This window comes from Branchiostoma lanceolatum, chromosome 12, assembly GCF_035083965.1.
Source record: "Branchiostoma lanceolatum isolate klBraLanc5 chromosome 12, klBraLanc5.hap2, whole genome shotgun sequence".
NCBI lineage: Eukaryota > Metazoa > Chordata > Leptocardii > Amphioxiformes > Branchiostomatidae > Branchiostoma > Branchiostoma lanceolatum.
In genome coordinates this window covers 4,371,296-4,392,641 of record NC_089733.1, presented here as the reverse complement: position 1 = coordinate 4,392,641, position 21,346 = coordinate 4,371,296, and the positions used below count along the sequence as shown (strand labels likewise).

The following is a 21,346-nucleotide window of genomic DNA, read 5'->3' as shown; positions in this document are numbered from 1 at the left end:
AATAACGTATTTTCCCTTGAATTTCGTCACTAACTTGTATTTGCTTCACAAAAACACACTAGAGTGAACGTTTTAGTCTATTATGGGTTTTTTTCGTGTTATAAGGTTATTATAATCATGACTTCATCATAAATCATCTGAAAATTTTGCGTCATACGATAATCACTTTAGGGGTTGCAGGGGCGGGCCTCAGAAGGGACAAGCCTCTTTGATATACACGGCTTGATATTACGGTTTTGTGTAATATTAAAGAACGGTATGTCGAAAAACCCCAAGTAAGCCTCCAGAACTACTTACGTCATTATCTAGCCGCCACCAAATACCCTCCCCGGACAGAGCGTACACATGTGCCGCCATAAAATAGTGCGGCCAAACAGGGAACGTCTTATCAATATGTGGCTAGTCTCGACTGTGCTATTGGCTTTCATTGCTTTTGTACTGGCAGGTATAATTTTCTAATAGTGTAAGCTGTCAGAAAGTCTTTCTTATGGATCTTAGAAGCTTTCCAGATGTGTACGCGCACGGATATAAAAGAAGTGCGTTGGTCCTGTGTGGCGTGGAATTTACTAAGAACAGGGCGGCCGTTGTGAGGTGAGGACGTGTGCGTGTTGTAACAGAAAGGGTTTTAGTGTTTTGCCTCATTTTCTGCCACAAAAACCTTCCCAGTTACCTCGTAGTATGGCTGTTTTAGTAATGAGTAAGAACATTGAGGTTCGAGGTTGTAACTGGTGTTGTTAAATATTTTATTTCGTGACGCATGGCGGCCGTATGTGGGAGACATTTTCTGGCGTTGTCGGGGAAAACGGAATTTTTACTGAAATTCTCGCCAATACCGGGAGAAATGTAATCATTGTATTTGTGTGTGTGGAACCTGGAGTCTGTAGAGATCTGTAGACGATATCTCTGTGCTTTTTGTGCGTGTAAATGCCAGTTTCTGTTACCGAGTTCTGTAGTCTGAGATCAAAGGACCGGGGTGGCGTGGTCTGGCCATACGGGTTCTTTGTGTGCACTGAATTAATCATCATTGGTCGGCTGCAGCGCACTGAATTATGATACTGTATTGGAAACCTCGTTAGTGGGCGTAGGGGCAAAAGCACATAATATGGAAGGGCACAAGGACCAAAGAAAGTACCTGTGGTCCTGGGTGTTTTACCCTCGTATTCTTGAATTGAAGATGTAACCGACTTACAGCCTTGTATGTGCCATCCTTTATTATGTACTCAGTTGTTAGATTTGAGCTGCATGCACAAAATATAAACAATGATAACCTAATGGAATCTACACGAGTGTGAAAAATTGGGTAGCTTTTTGTTTTTCACCCCAAAAATATCATGCAAATTAAAATGTGATTAGTTTATTCGTTCCCTCTTGTGTTGCAGTTACACAAAGATACATGTGTGTTCAATAATTGAATAAAATATGTTGTATTAAAGCCTATGTGTATTTCTTTCCCACAGGTCTACGCAGCCAGAAAGGATTGTGACAACACAGATATGATGTCTGAAGTGTTCATTTCAACTGTGGCAAATCATCTCAGTATCTACAGAAGATTGCTGAAACAACACACCCAGCCCGTTGAAGAACAGAAGCTGCGCCAATGAAACTTCCAAACACATCAAACTTTACACATAGGTGACAGAGCAAATATGTATTGGCTACGGCGAGACATCCAGCTTACTCAGTGTGTGTTAGTCAGGTATATCGGTATTACAGCTGTCAAGCCTCTTGGAAACCCAGACTTCGGGAACTGTGCCTCTGGCTCAGTGGGGGCTTGTTCGGCTTAGTTAGATGAGTTTGCTGGATGCCAAAGCATCAAATAAGGTATCATCCCTTTTGCTCTTGTTCCTGGTGTCAACCTCTGTAGATGAGACCACATGAAAAGAAACATTGCCTTAGGATGTTCCTGTTGTATGCACTGTTCACTTGTAGTCTTCGGGGGCCGACTGTTTCTTGCAAATGGTTGATCCTGCTCTGTTGACTTGAACTTCCCGTTAGCAGTTTTGTTGCTTACCCCACCCAACCTATCTGCAGTACAGTAAACCTATCTTCTGTCTGTATAGAAAACACTACATTCCTGTTCAGTATTCTCATCTAGACACAGTTCTACACAACGTCCACCTGTGCCTACAGTAACACGATAGAAAAACGGATATTATACAGCATGTACAAAGTATGTATCTGTTGAAGTTGCTATATCTCTGCAACTTAGTTCTGTATCAGAGAGCGTCCACCTGTAACGGACTGCCAATCTGCATTTTATTTCTTGATGTACCATCAGTGTAGCCAACCAAACGTCTGAGTTAACACATTCCTTAACCGACATGAACATGGCTCCGCTTGGTGCTTTCAAACTCCCGAGAATTACAACTGCCTGTCACTACATACTATCTCGGCTTCCTAGAAATCTCATTGATACTATTTCTTGTCACTTGTCACACGAAAAACAAGAAATCCTCTGAGGTGACATTAATTTTTTTCATTAGGGTTGGCGCTATGTTCTGCGCAATGGCCAAGGTGGTTTAAAAGTAATTAAGTGCACAAGCATCATAATAATAAGATGTATGCGCCTTATTCATGAGCAGCCAATGTTGAATAGAGACTTGCGCCCTGCCTTTGTGTGACCGCATGGAAAAAAGTAACTGCCTGCCATTGATGAACTATGCCTCCAAATGCTACACGATTTCCCTGAAACCGTCCCCTAATCGGTTTGTGTAAGTTGTAGATATCTTGACAACGCAGCCTGTCCTTCACTGGCTGTCTCTTGATTCCGGGATTCTTCTCCGGCGCCTCGTTCGTGCCCGGATTAGTGTTTACTCCCTGTCCAGTGCCCACAGTTGCCGTGCCAGTGACCGCAAAGTCATGTCTGCATCAGCGATCGCAAAATGGACGACTCTCCCACGGCACTCCATGGGACCCCCTCCCCCACACTGTGCTAACCATGGAGATTCTGCCGTTCTCGCTGCAACGGTTGCAATAATGTTTCCTGGTAATTTGCTGTACACAATGTGTCGGAGACACTGATTGGTAGTCTTAAAGACTTCAGAACAATTTTTAACAATACAAGGCACAATATTATCGGAAATACCATAGACTTAAGCTGGGAGAGATTTCAAGGATTTAAAGCTTTACAAGAGCGTATCGCAACCGTGAAGGAGGAAGCGATCGCACACGAAGATTACTTTGTTCTTATAAAGGTCCGAAGACATCACAATAGCTCTTGCCTTCGCCACAGAGTCAGGGCTTACAGGTGTTTGAGATGTGTCAGATCTTCATCGATGACTAGGCTACTTGCAGCTTGACTATACCTTCTATACCATCTTCAAAGTGGCCAAGACAAGGAAAGGCGTTGTTCATAATCTGAAATCTTGCGAACTTGCGGAGGAATACCCACATTCGTTCCACTGTCTTCCTATCGGTCTGGCCAAATCCTGGGAGTCTTCAGCTTGTGCCCTTGAATGCTTCTCCATTTGACCTTCAAAAGACTGGTTTGTTTCTTATATTCTTTTAGGGTCAGACTTAGGAGCTTTGATCTCTTCTCTACACTTAACTCTGGAAGTGGGAAGTGTCTTCTCATTCTTATCAGCTCTATGTCATGGCGGAGCGGCACGATCCAATCACATTCATGCCTAAAATCGCCGGTGTGACCCAGACCGGATTATCTTCAACTTTAAGTCGGAAAACTATATATGCAGAAGAAAAATAGTTCGAGGAAGGCATCAACTGCACACGTATACTGCCCAGAGAGAGATAAATAGTTCTTCATACAAATCAATGTTTCGGGTTGACGTCCTTCCGTAAGACATTTCAAGATGACCGTGCTGTTTGCGAAAACTGAGCGATCTGCAAGCGTTGCATTTTCCGACAGGTTCCATCCCTCACGGACCAGCTGGTGCTGTGCATACTTTATAAGTTGCCTTCTTCGAATCTCTTGATTGTCTCCATTTTTAGATGTCGTACCTTACTTTTGGGGTCCTCTTCCACCGCCTTCTGCCATTTCTACTCCTCGTCCTTACTGGAGAAGGAAATCATGTTATTCGAATGGAAAATGCGGACGGCCGACCAAGAGGCCTTGTCCGCTATGAGAATATCCCTGTTACGGGAGTCCAACTCACCTGACCTCGTCTAGTATGTCGTCCTTCAAGATGGTAGAGGGTGAAGCGCGAGCCGAGGCCAACCGGTCACGGACGCCGGTGTTAAAAGTTGTAATGAAACTTGTTCGCCTCTTGACGCCACTCCCTCGAAGTTGACGCCGAAGTCGGGTTGCGTGCCGATCTAAGCTCTGACTGGAGTTGTTTACCGCTGGTCCACGGAGGACTGTCATGTGACTTGGAATGGACCCCACTGTCTAATTTCCATACAAACACTGTACCTAGCTTTTTCCAGTGCTCCTGAGCAGCGTTATTCGGAGTTCATATGCATGCTTACTTGTATCGGTCTCCCGGTCTGGAGCTTTCTGTCTTACTTTGACTTCATCACTTAGTTGATGCAAGTTGTTGATAGGAATGTTAGTGATATGAAAAATATGACATACTTTGATCTTTTTAGAGCTATCTTCTTGTTAATCAAACGACTTGAAGATAGGGAATCCAGCAGAAGCACTGCCTTCTTCTTTGGGTAAGAAACCGAAAGGTTTTGAGACAAAGGTTCATTTTGAGAATTCAGAGGGAATGATGGCATTTACATCATGGCTAATATGATAAGCATTTGCAGCAAAAGCGACAGGTGACGAACAAGAAGACTGTCAGTTCATTATTCACAGGTGCTTGAATTTTCCCCACTCCCTCAGGCCCCATTATGATACAATGTGTATAGTTATAAGAACAATGCGAGATAGACACATTCAAGAAAATACACACATCTCCTAGTTTGTTATCATACATGGACGCTAAAATGAAGCCTCTCTCTGCAAGGCCTTCCGACGGGGGTTAGAAATATCGTTAAAAAAAAAAGCAAAAATAGGGTCCAGTATAGGCCGGGGAGTTTTGCCGCCAGTAGGGTTACATTTCTCCGCATGACTTCTGCGGGGGAAATGCAGATGTTGCTTTTTATGTAGAAAAACATAAAACAGTTTACACAGCGTATGTAGATGCTTACCAGAAGTCCCCAGTGATTGGATTGATGCACTGGTTAGAACACTATGTCACTGCCTGCTACATCCTGTGCAACAAAAAATGGCAAATGCATCATTTTATAATTGTACGATTTACGAAATCGCATGTTAAACTTTTGTTAAAAGAGCACCAAAGGGTATGATATATCAAGAAGTTCCCGTCTTCGATTATTAAACATGATTCGATGAATGCATTTCAAAAATGACAATACGTTTTCTGTCTTCTTGTCAGTCTCCTTCTGTAGGATGTGAAAACACTATTGCTTTATAGCTGTAAAGGGATTATGGAAAGTGGAATTCGGCAGAAGTATGGTCAATATGGTGAAGGAAAGAAGTCCACCGTGAGGGTTACATATCTGGTGATTTGGACAGGGCTTCATCTCAGTAGTATGCGAGTACTCGTCTCTTACTCTTGGAGAGAAAACTAGACACCTGATGCACTGATGTCTTCCTAATACCAAAGGCTCCAGCAGCGCCACCAAGATCAGGCACAAGGTCATTTTAGATATTCATAATCTGACATGCCCTTCGTTTTGATGTTGCAATAAAGAAACAACGTTCGAAGTCCACCTAACTTTTTGTCCAAACCACTCGCCCTTTCCATCTGGTGAATCTGTCTGATTTTAGATCTAGGTGTCCGTGTTTTCCTACATGCTCATAATCATCACCGGTCAACTCCCGGGGAGCGGGGGGGGGGGGGGGGGGGGGGGGCTGGTCAAGTCGATGCAGAACTGACCCGCCTTCCACAGACACGGACAACAGAATTGTTTACTCTCGTAGCGGGGATGGTTTTCGATCGGACCAACCACTCAATTATATGCGTGTCCCTCTACCATACTTTCCTTAAACGCTATCGAACTGTGTAAATTTCAGACTAGTCACACATTCACATTGTTGCTAAAGTTTGTTTATGCATGGTGATGTAACACATACTCTAGAAGGTGACGTTATAGTCGGCGTCGTTGTTGTTAATGTCTGCTATTCCCACGGCCTTGGAACGGATGATGTAGCGCTTGTCTGCTTCTGGTAGGTGGGGACATTCGCTCAGGAAGTGGTTGTGGGTTGACCTTCCAGCCTGTTGACACAGTGGGCAGACTTTATTGTTGTTTCGTGTTGTGGGTCGCGGTGGTCGTGTCTGACGGACTGCTCGGAGTTAGGGGGATAACTACGGGTGTTGCGTACGTTCCCTGTTCTAAAGAAAGGCATTCCCCTGGCCGCCCAGCGTCCAACCACGCCTTCTTGCGCCCCATCCACGCCTTCCTGTGTCCAAGCCAAGCCTTCCTGTGTCGTCACCACCTGACCGTTCTGCGTCCCAGCCACGCCTTCCTGTGTAGTCACCACCTGACCGTTCTGCGTCCCAGCCACGCCTTCCTGTGTCGTCACCACCTGGCCGTTCTGCGTCCCAGCCACGCCTTCCTGTGTCGTCACCACCTGGCCATTCTGCGTCCCATCCACGCCTTCCTGTGTCCCAGCCACGCCTTCCTGTGTCACCGTCACGTCTTCTTGCCTGTCTGGAGAGGCCTGCACCAGGGCAGCGAACTCCTTTCGCTGTTCTTGCAAGAGACGCCCTGTGGCCAGGATAACTACACTGGATAGACACGAAACTAGCAAAAATTACTGTTTTTCCTATGAAATAGACACTGTTTGAAAATTCGCTAATCTGAATTTGCTCTGCGCTAGTTATTTCCGGACATACCATAGAGTTCTTGGAAACCCTCGACAAACTGTCTGAGGTGATCCTCTGCTACACTGATCTGGTCTTGGGTGATGCTCTCTCCAAGAATAATATGGACTCCAGTCACAGCAACGCGTATTTTTCGAAGTGGGCATTTGGTAAGACAACTGCATGATTGGCAGAGAATAGAACAGCAGCCATGCCCTGAACTATGTCGCTGGAAAGAACAGAACTGGTTTTAATCGAAATGTATTAATGATGTTAAAATGCTTTGTTTGTTTAAATTGTTAGAATTATATACATGCAGCTTTGCGGATATACCTTGCAACTGCAATGAAATATTTTCAAACCCACTGTTAAACGTCATTATATACATTTAGAACAATGTATGAACACATGTTGTAGAGAAAAGGGTTTGTATCAATACTGATGGACGTTAACGAAAAATGTGGCCCGCTCAGCTGGGGCCTGATTGAGTTTTAGTAATATTTATCAATACCTGATTAATGGAGCAATAGTACATGTAATTACCCATATCTGGTTGATCAAATGGAGCATTAGTAGTTTAATAGACCTGATTGATCAAAATGAGCAGTAGTTATTAACCATAACCAGAGGCACCTTACCACCGTCAGCTTTAGATATGGCAACAACAATGTACCGTTTCTTCTCTGCGCCGGTCGACGTGACATCCGTTGTAGTCGAGCGTTTAGTCCGACGGTAGATCGAGCGTCATAGAGGTCTCATGCATGTTATGGATGTTCCTCAGTGGGTAAGAATGACACTTCCTCACTCGGGTTGTACACCACTAGAGCTTAATAAGGTTAAACAGACAAACAAATCTAAACGACCAGTGAGTAGGTTGAATAAAGCACCCTGGCAACCCCCATTCACTCAGACAGCCCAGACATATATTTTTTGTCCTATATCTTTAATGTTTGTCATTAACATTATGTTCAGGTTCCCATGCGATGGTCATGTTCCCATGCGCACTCTAAAATATCATACCAAACTACTGCACAAGGTGTTGTACTAGATCATTCCACGTTGTTTTCTTCTATCTAGGCTCATTCCTGGGTTAATATGATTAGACTTCTGGCCCACCATTAGCTTGAGGATTAATATTTGAACATTTTATCATTGAAACCTGGGTGCTGTAGTTTTGAGCCCTCTGCTGCCGGACATCCGGTGTGTTACCTTCCCTCAGCACGAGACCACTACCGAGCTCATGCAGATCCGCCTTTCTCCTTGGCAGATTTTTAGGTCCGTAGAGAAGAAAAATACCATAGTGCAAACGATCGTTAAACTCCCTTATAGACTTTGAATATCCTCTGCCATTTCATCAGTTATTTGGCTTTAAGCTGTGGTTTGCATATCGAAGGAAACTACTAGGATGGTTCCCTCTGAAAAGAAAATGTCAATTGAGTAGTTCTATGCCATTCTTCTCAAATGGGATCCAGTCACATAATCCTCCAGTGCACTCTTCTGCAGTCCTGATTTCTTTTCTTCTGAACCATGGGCCACAGATCACTAATGATTTGTAGTTAACTTTGGTACATTGCATGAAATGTCTTTTGAGCTTATGGTTTCTTTTAACTACACCAGCACCAAGAACGTTCACAGGCCCACATCATGGCTACAGCAACGCGTTACAATAGCACTCACCAAATCAGGGATCGCAAGGTTCATAGCAGTACTCCTCTTCGAGACTTGCGAACAGATGAAGCCACCACTGGTGCTAGTCAGTTGTCAGCCTTGCAAATTCTTTGGACCGTTCGATGCTGGATTTTGCTTCTTTCAATCGTCTGATTGCTGATGGCTTGACAAACTGAAGTGGTGTTGTTGGGGTTGTCCGGAGGAGGATTGCTGTTGTTCCAGGTATTGTCTGTGCTGTATACGTAGTCTTTGTATAGAATGGTTGGCAGGTTTGCTCCTTGCTCCATGATAAACTTAAAGCAGTGAGGGTCAGAGCTATTTTCTAGCTCATCCGACAGCCACTCTTTGTAGTCCCCCACATGCTTCACTGAAACGCATCAGGTGCTGGTGTGTAGGACCTTTCAATTGTTTTTATTAGCTCTGGCAGTGTTGTGGCCTCTGACCTTTACAGTGTTGTAGATATCCTGCTGTAAAATTGATCCACGTTCTTATGGGTATGACCAACGACCAAAAAGCTGACCTTTACCTGAGTAAATAAAGGGATGGATAGAAATGAGATCAAAGAAAATGATAGTTGGGGATACTTCCCTTGGATCCTAGGACTAACTTTGGCGGGAAAGTATCTTGCTATGCTAGTTAGATGGCGGTATTTCAAAATTGGCATTTACACATATTTTTATGATACTGAAATCAATGATTCATTTAAACAGCACTATAACTTACCGATGTTTTTGAGGACAGCTGTTGAGTTCAGATCTGCCTCTATATATGCACTAACCCAGTCACAGCTTACTTTTCACGACGTGCGCCACTTCTTTGGACCAGAGTTGCCTCTGTGAGGGAGACTTTTTTTACAATTAACCAAGTTTCAAAGTATAGCGTTCTTTCCATACTGTTGTCTCCCTTATGTCGGAAATGAATCGCGGGACATTCTGGTCGATTGTTGACCCGTGTTGTTGTAGCATTTGCGCAATCTGTGGTACTGCATATAAAGTATCGACCATTTTGCAAAGATATCTTATCTGCATGGGAAGAAATTGTAAAATATAACCCAGAAACACACAGATTTGTTCTCAAATCATATGGAATGATAGATTTATTTTGGTCGATGATGTACCATTGTATGACAAAATCTGGGCAGATGCTGGCATAATCTATTTGAATGACTTGTTGTACGGGGACGGATCATTTCTTACTATCAAAGACTTACATAATCTATATGGATTAGCCATAGATTCAAGGCAAATAATGAAATATAACTCAATAAATGCGGCCATACCTAAGAAGTGGAAAGATGTAATCAAAAACAATGGAAGAAAGTACACCTCTAACAATATTATTGAATATACAGAGAAGGTGCATCCCCTTACAACAACATGCAAACAATTATATGAACTCCTTATACAAAAACAAAATGTACCCCCTAGTAGAGAAAATGAAATAATACACAAAATTGGAGAGGATAACCTTGAGAAGGCATATACTGCTGCTTTTGATGCTACAAAGGAAATTAAGTTACAATGTTTTCAATACAAGATCACTCACCATTACCTAGCTACAAACAGTTGGTTAAAAAAAACAATTTAATAGAATCTGATCAATGTAACAACTGTATAGAAAAACATACGATTGAACATTTATTTCTGTAGTGCAAAGACGTTGGAAAATTTTGGAAACATTTCTGTATCTGGTGGAAGCGTTACACCAAACAGGACCTGGTCCTAAATGAAAGCATGGCCATATATGGTATAATTGAAGGTTATCACCCTGTTACGACATTTCACATTGTATTCTTATTGCTAAGTACTGTGTATATTCATGTTTTGTTCAAAATGTCAAACCGAACTTTGCCCTCTTCAGAAACCGACTTAAGAGCATTATAGAAATGGATAAGCATTTACAATATCTAAAACCATCATTGTAATTTCAACCAACACTACAATTAATTAAGATTTTCCATGTATTATTATGTATGTTAATAAAGTAAATACGGTACGAACAACAACAAAAAATAAAGTATCGACAGTGTCGATCAGTGGAATAGCACTCCTTCTTTGCCTTTCCACTCCCGTCAAACCGGTCTTCTTTACATGTTGGGCAGGTGGTTGCGTCGATATTTTCCCCGGTATATATCATGCAGACTTTTAAACATACATGATACGTTTCGAAATAAGGCAAAAGATAGTCGATTTTCGACTAAGCGTCCCTTTACGAACGGGGGACAATGTTTTTGATGCCATTGGCAAACGGTGATATTGGGCATCTCAGGAGCACTGCCAACCTTCTCGGCCATTCGCTGGCTTTGTTCGAAGATGTGGCCGAACCCTTTCTCAACATCTTGCCGCTCCTTTTTGTAGATGTCCTGGATTTCTGTGACCATCTCGTGGGCCTCCACGATATCCACTGCCCTTCCCTACAGTCTTACGGTAATCCCCGCTAGATGGGAGAGATACTGGTACACGACGAGGAACACTACAATGAACTGGTAGGAAGTGATGCTCTTAAGAATCTGATGAGCATCACTTCGGTTGCCGGTGCCCCAGTCGGCGTACTTGTCTCCGTACTTGTCAAGGTGGCGGCTGTATGCAATCATTTGTAGAGTTTCTACAATGAACACATATGCTTGGTAGAAATGTTGATACGCATTGTGACGCTCTGCCCAGCGGGTTTTGCAGAGGTCCAGGAGAAGCTTCCTCTTGGTCTCGTCTCCGATGTTGTGCTTTATCACCTTCTCAAGCGCACCGCTCCTCTTCGGGCTGTGCAGGAAATATCGGCAGCAATCCTCGATCACGTTGCGTATCTGCGGCAAGGCAAGGCACACGATTTACAAATGACCAGGTTTAGGCAGTGCCCGTTACAATGGATATGAATTAAATATAGCCTCCATAATTTTATTCGTTAGCAAAAAATGACAAGTCATGTCATGCACTTACGATGGTTCCATTCTTGCTTGAGGTAGAAGACATACAACTCTGTCTTCTAGGACAATCTGTAGCTTCAAACAAAAAGAAGGTTGACATTTGTGAGCATGTACATGATGCACCCCTACCAATAGTGACCACGATATGTCCAAATGCCATGTCCATCATTTATCATAAAGCAGTATTTAAAATTCTTCCGGGGATACAGTGTCGCCCCCTTTCATGCACAAATGTGCAACATACTGTATAATAAGGAATTGTTAATCGCATTGCGTATTGTTACGGTACAGTTTTTGCTGTGAAATCCCCGGGTTCCGTCTGCCTGTCTCTTTGCACTAGCCATTTTGCTGATCATCATCAAGTTCGTACATTTGCGTTTTTGTGCGGCCTGGCAGTGCTCTTTTGTTAAGGCACATGCATGAATAACATTGGATTTCGTCAGCCCATCTGAGATGAGGATTGACACAACTCTACCGTCCACGTCCACCTTGGAGGACACTATAGACCACCTCTGATTTTGATTTGATTTGATTTATTTGACTGTAGGAAAGTACAGCCAGGACTACTCAACTAGCCGAAGGCTATTACAAAGGGTTAGCCCTGGGAACAGCATATTCAAAGTTCAATACAAACTTTCACCACCTCTGAGACAAGAGTATTCCAACTCCTCTATCTGAAATTAGTACCCAAACACCATACTGCCAGTGAACGCTTCATCTTGTATTTCATGCCATTTACATTAAGTGTCAAAAGTCTTACGTTTGTAGTTGCGCAGAGTTCATTGAGGAAAGATCAGTAAAGGTTTAACTGCGCTTGTTCTTGATTTTCTCGCCATTTGTACCATTCTTTCCCACTATCCTAAAATGTGGTATTTCAGCACATTGGTGACGTACACCTGGTTCGTTGCACCTTGCTCATGGATGCAGCATTTATCCGGTCGCCTAGCAGGGTGACCACACCTCTGTCGATGGCACACTTTCCGCAGATAATGGCAGGGAATATACTCCTGATGGCTGGGGCCATCTTCATTAGGATGTTTACACTATTAGCCTTCCGTAAGTATTGCTGTGGCTCTGCTCCACCCGACTGCCTCGCTTTTTTAAAACTACAGCTTCTCGGTCAATAGGGGTTTAGTAGTTCTTCATCCCACACACTTGCCGAGCATAGCTGCCAAAGCCTTTCATTTCCAGGTATTCCCCTAGTGGTGCTTGACAATTGGTGTTGGGGCAGCGGATCTTGGCTTGCATGACACCGACTGGTCTCCAGAAGAAGGCAGGGGTTGTGAAAAAGGCCAGCATGTTGGGCACCGAACCCTTAAGGTGACCCCCAGGGTTAGAAATGGCCTACCATGGAGCGCACGGGGGTCAGCCACTTCTCGTCGCTGTGGCGTTGTCATTTTTCATTCAACTTCAACGAAACTCACACACAACTTACATAGATACATGTACATTGTACCAATAAAGTTATCTTGCCAGAAATATACAGTGGTTTGTAGAAAATAACGGCCGAAAATCAACTTCCGGTTTGAAAGACTTACGTCTTTTTGTGATAGTCTAAGAGCCTAAAAACACCAATATATTTCACAACTTTTGGTTATAAACAGTTATCTGAACACCTTGACATGGTTGTATATAATTATTCTTAAACATTTAACAATTATGACAACAATATTAAGGAAAAAGGTTGATTTTTAGTGCAAATTATCGGGCCGTGGTGCTGCCGCTATGAATGGTATAGCCCAAAACTGACTTTATACAGCCACGCCCAGCTCTATCCCCAAGCACATGGTACTTCCAAATATGGTGTAACACGAACGTATCCCGGGAATTAATCTCACAAAAGAAGGGAATTTGTTGGTTGCCGAGCATTGCCGAAGTCAAATCGATGCAAAACCTATTAGGCCGATGTCAATCACCGTCCCAGGAGGTCCCACGTGCTGTCAGGCGGGTGGATTGTTTACAGATGTAGCAGAGTAGCTGGGCCCCAGTTGAGGTCCAAAGGTCAACTTACACCAATCACAGGCCATAGTTTTCCAGCCGCGGGAATCAATGGTGGATCTATTTTGATTTGCGATACCTCGAGAAAGTCAGAAGAAACGTGGACATGTAAGTTATATTACTGCTTGAAAGTAATGCTTTCAAATCTTATACGACTGTACTTACTCTTGGTATTAAATATTTGTGCAGAATAATATTTTGAGATATTCATTAGGCCATACTGTTGCTGTATGTATGGAGCATATGTACGCAATTTCAAATGAGAAAGAACTATTTATATATAAGCACTGTATTCTCTATACTGTGGATAGGACTTTGAGACTTAGAGAGAACTAAGAAGTGGTGGCAGGCGCATCAGTGTGGCTCAGCGGCTGCCTCGGAAATGCCAGGCCCTGTGTATGTGTATTGTGTAACAAATATAACATTTGTTGTCAACAATAAAGTCTTAAATTCTATATTCCTGTTCCTTCGGATCTCCATCTTTGACTTTGGAAGACTTTTCCCAAGGCTTGAAATATATTTTTCAAGTTGTACTGATACACATATAAAACAAATCATGATAGGAAAAAAGGCATTCAAGGTAATTAGTATTGTTTTCTAATAATTTTTTGCCATCTACATCATATATTTGTTTGACTTGCAGCTTCTTTGAATGATTGTCACTATGGTCGCAACCTTTATTTTTGTTTGAAAAAGACAAATTTATGCCTACATGGATGTCACTCCTTTAATCAAGTTTGTAGATTTGCCTCAAGTTTGTAAATCTATAATTGTTTTTTCTTGTCTCATTGATGATACAATAAGGCTCAGTGTTCTCACCAGGATTCACAGCATAGGGGTCAGGATTGAAGGCCAACTTTGCATGCCGCAAGTCACTCGCGGAGTGCCAAAGACATGACAATGGTTGGGAGTCTGGCATCTTTCCGCACAAAATTTTGAAATTCATAATCAAATAAGACACCATTTTCAGAAGTACAAAGGAATTATGGCAATGAATGAAAATACAACACTTACATGAAAAATCACCTGGCATCCACTTGACCTCCTCCTTAGACAGCACCAGCACTTTCACAAGCAGAAAGTCTGGGCGAAGCAAACCAAACTGTGGGTAAAAAAAAATAGGTTGATATTCGACATTTCTATTGGTTTCAAATGCAACATGTTGACACTGACATAAATGTCATGGTTTTAAACTTCGGGGGGCATTTGCTATTGCATCACATGTGATGCGGATCGAATGCCTGGTAGCCGAGTCACCATTGCCATATGTCATCGCCACCCATTCTGCAAAAAGTTATTGTTAATAAGCATTCCGAGTTTTTGAGTAACACTGCTACACCACATAAAACGCTCACCAAAACATTTTAGGCGAAGGTTAAAGTGGTTTACTCTTTCTCAATGATGTTTGAAAATTCTGCTGTGAATGTGCAATCATTCAGGGTCATTGATACAACCTTTGTGATTATTTGGTGAAGGACCACAGCTACATCAGTACCAGACTCTGGTCCAGGGTGCTTGATATATGGTACAGACCATGTCGGCTGGTGGCTAAATGGCTTTGATGTTCCATGGATCACGAGGATTGTCGCTTTCCGTCAGCGTTTCCAGAAGACCCTTTATCATACTATTTACAAAAGTAAGGTAGTGGGTTCGTTTCACACTGTCACCTACAATGACCGTCATCATCTTGTCTTTCAGGACAAGTCTTTGTCGTTCTATAGGTAGAACACAACTACTGACAGGCTTTATCATTCTCGTCCCCAATAGGTTCAAGCACTGGTCTATTGCTTCAGTAAATTCAGTTCTCAAATCGGCTAAACGGACAAATCGCTTCCAGTAGTATTTTGCCTAGACTAGAACATACAGAAAATATAGCAAAACAGACCCGTTAATCTCACGTAAGAATGTATTATCATTGGAAATGAAAATATTCGGGGAGAACATCTGATTAATTCAGGAGAATAAAATCATTGAACACTTTGACAACAGATTATCGGATCCAATATTCCTGTAACTACCCTTGCGTTCTAGACAATTGGTGAATATACATAACAAATATGTATACAATTGCTCAGTAATAGTGATCAAAGCCAAACTGTTGTTACCGTCGTTGCCAAGGGGATTTGTTAACAGGTAGATTGAACAGATTATCTCTCAAGTTCGCAAGTGAAAATGGCTCTAAAGGTTTGCTATCAAAACAATTGGAACCAAGGGCATGAGTGCATAGCATATAACCACTCTACATCTGAACTTGTATGACATCATTAGACCCTAATATCATGAAAGAAAAACATGAAAATATGTTTTTGTCTTACGGAAATCAAGATGAAAATCAATTAGGACGTGCATTTCCGCTATCAATCACTATACCAGGGGGTACTCCCTTTGGCACCACAAAAGAAATTATAGAGCTTTTATGACGATAGAATGATAAACTTTGATAGAGAAAACAAGAGAATTCTACGGAGGCTTGGATAGATGTAGCAAGTAGAACACCATAAGTGCCATTAAACTAGGCATGAGTTTTGAAAACAGTTAATGCATTTTTAATCCAAATATCACTAAAATAGGATCTGCTTTGTGGCGTATAATGGTTCAAAATTGATTTCGGTATAAGTAGACATCATGTATTATAATTGTTTCAGGGTGCAGAACAGCAGCTTCGTTATGTACTGACTACTAAGGAAAAGATGTTCCTTAGCAACACTTGCTTTGTTAAGGACGATCCGCATGGCACCCTCTTAAGATTTTCACCAGTCTTCTGTAGAATATTTGAGCCCTGATTCTTGTCAGCTATCGTCTTGTGCTTGCGCTATTAGTCGTGTTCGCTTGTATTCGGGAACAGTCCAATGGTACATACTTGTGTCCCCTCCTTCTGTGATCGCCATGGAGATACACTTTTGGTGAATATAACCTATTGGTATAGCAGAATACATGTTCGTTTCCACCACTTGGACCATGAAGCTCTGCATCTGTAGACCGAGAGTACACACCAGGAGTCAGCTCGGAAGTGATGGTATGCCCGCACAGATTCATATTCCAACAAACTTTACCTATAAAGAGGCTCTACTCATATCGTCTTCGTTGGCATTCTCTATGCCCTTCTAATGAACATTTATGGTACCACTGGTGTAATGTGGGTAATGGGTATGCTGGAGTCAATGTTACTGAGTACTGTGATTGCTTTTATACGGGACTGCAATGTGCGAAAGTGCCCATTTGACAGCACTCCGGAATACCTGCATAATGCTACGGTCACATTTCCAACCCGAGTCCCAGTCGGACATGACTAAATCATAAATGTTGACCCAATTCTTAAGCACTGGAACTGGACAAGCATTTTTTTCACATTAGACACATTTCAAATTTTACCTTTTTCAAATCAATTCTCATCACGATTGTTTAACAGAAAACTTCTCTAAAACAATTTTTTTTGTACCAAAAATAAACTACAACTTAAAAACTATGACTACAGTAGAAGCCTGGTACTTACGCCACTTGTCATTTAGAAGGTTGGTCACCTGGTCCTTCAGGTTGAGAGGCTTGTGGTTCAGGTTATCTTCAGATTTAAGAACATGTTAAAACTGTAGCCTTTATTTTGCTTATGCACTCAACACTCTATCCATTTCTTTCCTGTATTCACCCCCATGTATTCACCCCCAAGTTCTAACTTCTAGAACACATTTTAAACCAAATACACCTAGAAAGCAACTTTTGCTTTACTAGAGTAGATCAATACACACAAATTTGTTTCAACATTACATATTTCTGAATGCCATACTTACCTCGTTCACTGACCGCCGAAGAATGAAAGCCCAATTCCACCTGCGGATTGTTCTGCAGGAACCTTTCTTCAGCTTCTGTTCCTACCTTGAAAACATCCTTGGTGGTGTGATTATAAGTCAACAGCGCCACGTCGCAGTCCCAGTCATAAAGTGTTTTCAGCTGTACAAAAAAGAAAAAAAATACATGAAATGTCATCCAGCCTTTCGAAGACCATAATCTGTACCTGGTTAATCTATCAGCATATCTAGGGTCATTTTTGGCTGCTGGAAAGGATTTTGAACAAAGCCACCAACAGAATTCATAACTATCACATGCATTTTGGAAATTGTTGAAAACCTTAAGGTCCTTCCTTCTTAAGCCACACCCTATCTAGCTCAATAAGGCCCTCATCCGCATATGTAGCAAAGCCAAATGCATGCAGATTACAATACATGTGATTCATCTTTGATATGCTACCTTGCTGTAGAGTGAAGAGGGTGTCCCAGTTTTCTTTCACTTTGGGAAGTATTTCCGTCCTGTAATCTTCCAGCAGATTATTGAATCGCCTCTGGCTTGCGGCGCCATTGGCCATAGTATTCTTTAATGTTGATACCAGCAGGTTGTACTTCTCTTCGGTGTTTTCTGGAGATGAAGTCAGCTCGGCCATCTCCTTAAAGATGAATTTGAATGCATCGAGCTGATCTTCAGCAACACCACTCGAGACTTGCTGTAGACCTAGTACCTACTGTGGAGGTTTGAAATTAAAATCAAACTAGAACGTGCTACATATATGTCGGCTTAACCGTGTAACAACAACAAAAACAGCTAAAAAGGCAGTTCTATTTAACACTACTAATGTCGACCAAGTCTGAACTAGACAGCACTCTCCCCTATACAGCGTTATGCAATGTTAAGTCACTGCATTTTGGGGAGGGGATACAGCTATTATGATGCAGAATGCAAAGTCTGTATAACAAGGACAGCTAGCCAGCTGTGACACTTTAGACACGCTTTGCCGAGCTTGATGTCTTTGCGTTCCTTTTTCGTTTTTTTTTTTTTTTTTGGTTTGGCTTCTTACCCCTTGAAGGAGATGTCAGGACAGTTTCCTGTCCATCTGGTGTTGTGGCTGAAGGTGCGGCCAAAGGTTTTGTGGCTTCCATGAATCTCTTCCAATGCCTTGCCCGTTTGCGGAGAAGTCTTGTACACCCAGGATGCAGGTGGGACCGCACATGCCTGTAGCGCTGAATCAAGCCTGTAGTATGTGAATTTGTGTTGTTTAAGCACTTGCATTCTTGTCATTAAAAGTAACAACAAAGCTGAACTATCTATTTATAGATCTTGAAATCGACTAGCGAAAACCACAAGTTCACAACAAAGTAATAAAGAAAATATGATTAATCTGAAGTTATCGGTAAACTCGATCGCTAAAGAATTCAAGTTCGCTAAACCTGCTCGTATCAATCTCTACCGGCTTACATTTCTGCTGTGGGGTAATAAAATGGGAGAATCTAGGGATATTTTGGGCTGAATTTTCTCTTTGATATAGGAACACGTAGGACAGTAGAGAAAAAAACACACACCAAAGGTTTGATGTGTTCAAAATCACACACAACTAACCCCAACAACTGAAGTAAGTATGTGTAGCTTAAACATGTCTTAACCTTGTATAAACTAACCTGGTGTACATTTTCTGTCCAGCTACAGAAGTTGAACCTTGTATATACTAGCCTAGTGTACATTTGTAGCGTGGTAGAACTCGATCTGGTACAATAATCAAATAAGAAATGTTAAGTACTTACAAGTCAGAAATGTCTGAAGAATCTTCCCGTCAATCTTTCCATGGGCGATGCGTGGCGCCCACTTTTGCTTTGAGTGCTTAGAGATCACCCTGTTGAACGGTGGATGTTCTTGCCCTCGGTCGGCAAAGATTGTTTTCGAGCTGGTGAAATGCGCATATCGCCTCAACTCAACTCTCACATTTGATGAGATGCCCTTGCTCTTCAGGAATCCCAGGAGGCTGTCCACATGGATGGCCACAGCCTCCGCACAATCACAGGCAGTGTCCTTGCAGTGGATACTATACTAACACAACTGCGGGAATTGCCCGGTCAATTTTTCCCCTTCAATTTGTCAAGGACATCATTTACTGTCTCTTAGATCAACTTCTTACTAATGGTCTGCTTATCAACTAATTGACAAGTTGTGGTACTGCCCAGAAATGGTTGAACTTTTCCATGCAAAGTTGATACTCCAGGCTCAAATGTGTCAGCCATTCTCGCAGACTTACCTTTCACTGAACGAAAGCAATCACCTCTTGGTCGGCTTGTTGGAAGTCTGCTTTTCCATAGAATGCTGGTTGCGCTAGCCTGGTCTCCGTTTCGCCCGGCCCTCCCAAGCGTTTCTCTAAGGCAATGTCTTAAGTAAAACATGAAGAAAAGTGATGTCAGAAACAAAGGATTATTGCATATGTTATGTTCAGGCCATTCAAATTTAACTGCTTCTTTCCTGGTTGAAAATGAATAGAGCATTTAATCAAAACAAGCAAGTATTCTTATTCGGGTATCTGATTAGGATGAATATGAATCTATTCTTCAACTGAACAACCAAAATTGCTTTTATTTCCACCCAACTTACACCTCTCTTTACGGATGATCCTGAGTTGTCCACGTTGGGCTTTGGAAGTTTATTTGCATAAGTGGTATCTGTTGATGCTTCACTTTCCATAAACTACATATGTTACATGTATTAGAGCCTGATAATGGAAAACACTGCAAATATAGATTTTCCTCATTAGCTATCTATGCAAATTAAGTCTCAATTAGCATAATTTGTACTTCATTATGTATATCTCTGTCTAAGCTACATGATTACTTAGTATCATATTGTCAGTCCTATAATTTTCCAATAAGATGAGATATGTAGTTTTGCATTAATTATGCAAATTAGGGATTTATTTGCATAATTGGTATCTGTTGGTATCACTTTCCTCGGCATGACGTTGCAGGTGGCGTCAATGTCTAGCTGGAATCTCACACTCTTCCCCTCGACCTTCATCGTGGCGTACACCTGTTTGGCGTATGAGTTTGCATTCACTCCATACGAACATGCATTCTCTGGACTTGGCCTCTCATCATTGACCGTCATCAAGAAGTCTCCGTGGTCTTCATCTTCCACTGCGTGTACAGCTGTCCTCTTCTTGTCCTGTCCTGGTGCCTTTCCCATTCTTCTGGGCTGCGTCTTGTCTGCACTTTTGCAAACTCTTGTAAAGTGGTTTTGTTTCCCACATGCCGAGCATATTTTCCCAACGGCAGGGCATTTTGTCTTGTCCCTAGCGTGTGATCCTCTGCAATAACGGCAATTCTCTTGCGGATTTTGCTTAACCCATGACTTGCTGGGGAACGTTTTCCCCGTCTTCTTCTGGCTCTGTGCATAATGCACATAGCCAGGGCGGAAGGGTTGGTGGCGGCCATCTTTGTTGTGACAAATAAGTTACAGTGTTAAAACGTTGTTCTCACATGTAACAATTTAGACCTGAATTGGTGTAAAGGCCACATGTGCAGGTGAAAGGATCCTAGAGGCAAGTGAGTTTGTGACAAATAAGATTCATGTAAAAGAGGTCGATGAATCTTAAATTACCTGCTCTGCTCACCCAAAACACCTTTCGACAGTCTCCAGTTCTCCATCTGCTGGTCACCTCCTGAGAACTGCTGTCAGGACTGCTGTCTTGTCGCAAGCGCTACTAAGCGCTGCCTTTCAAAGAAAGGGGGCTTAGGGGGACACAGCAAAACTTATCTGTGGATGAAAAACAAGCAAACATTGTAATGGCATAATAAAAGGCCAACTTGTTGTATGTATAATCTTCATTGAAATCACTGTGAACAAAAGACTGGTGTAAGAAAATGCTGTTTGATATCAAATTCATAACTCACCCAAAATGTGAATCACCGGTCGACAGTCTCCAGTTCTCCAACTGGCGGTCACCTCCTGAGAACTGCTGTCAGGACTGCTGTCTTGTCGCAAGCGCTAAGCGCTGACTTTCAAAGAAAGGGGGCTTAGGGTGACACAGCAAAACTTATCTGTGGATGAAAGATAAGCAATAATCGTAATGGAGGCCAACTTTTTCGTATGTATAATCTTCATAGAAATCACTGTGAACAATGCAATGCAAACCAAAGGCTGTGGTAGCTCGGAATAGCTTCACATCTATAAACACACAAAAAAG

The 21,346-nt window shown here is 42.2% G+C and overlaps 1 long non-coding RNA gene across 1 annotated transcript; it reads left to right on the top strand.

Moving 5' to 3' along the window:
- The first annotated feature begins 584 nt into the window (after window positions 1–584).
- Window positions 585–2,985, top strand: LOC136446245 (uncharacterized). Its single transcript, XR_010757537.1, has 2 exons — window positions 585–622; window positions 1,458–2,985. It is a non-coding gene; the product is annotated as an uncharacterized lncRNA (long non-coding RNA).
- Window positions 2,986–21,346: the final 18,361 nt, after the last annotated feature.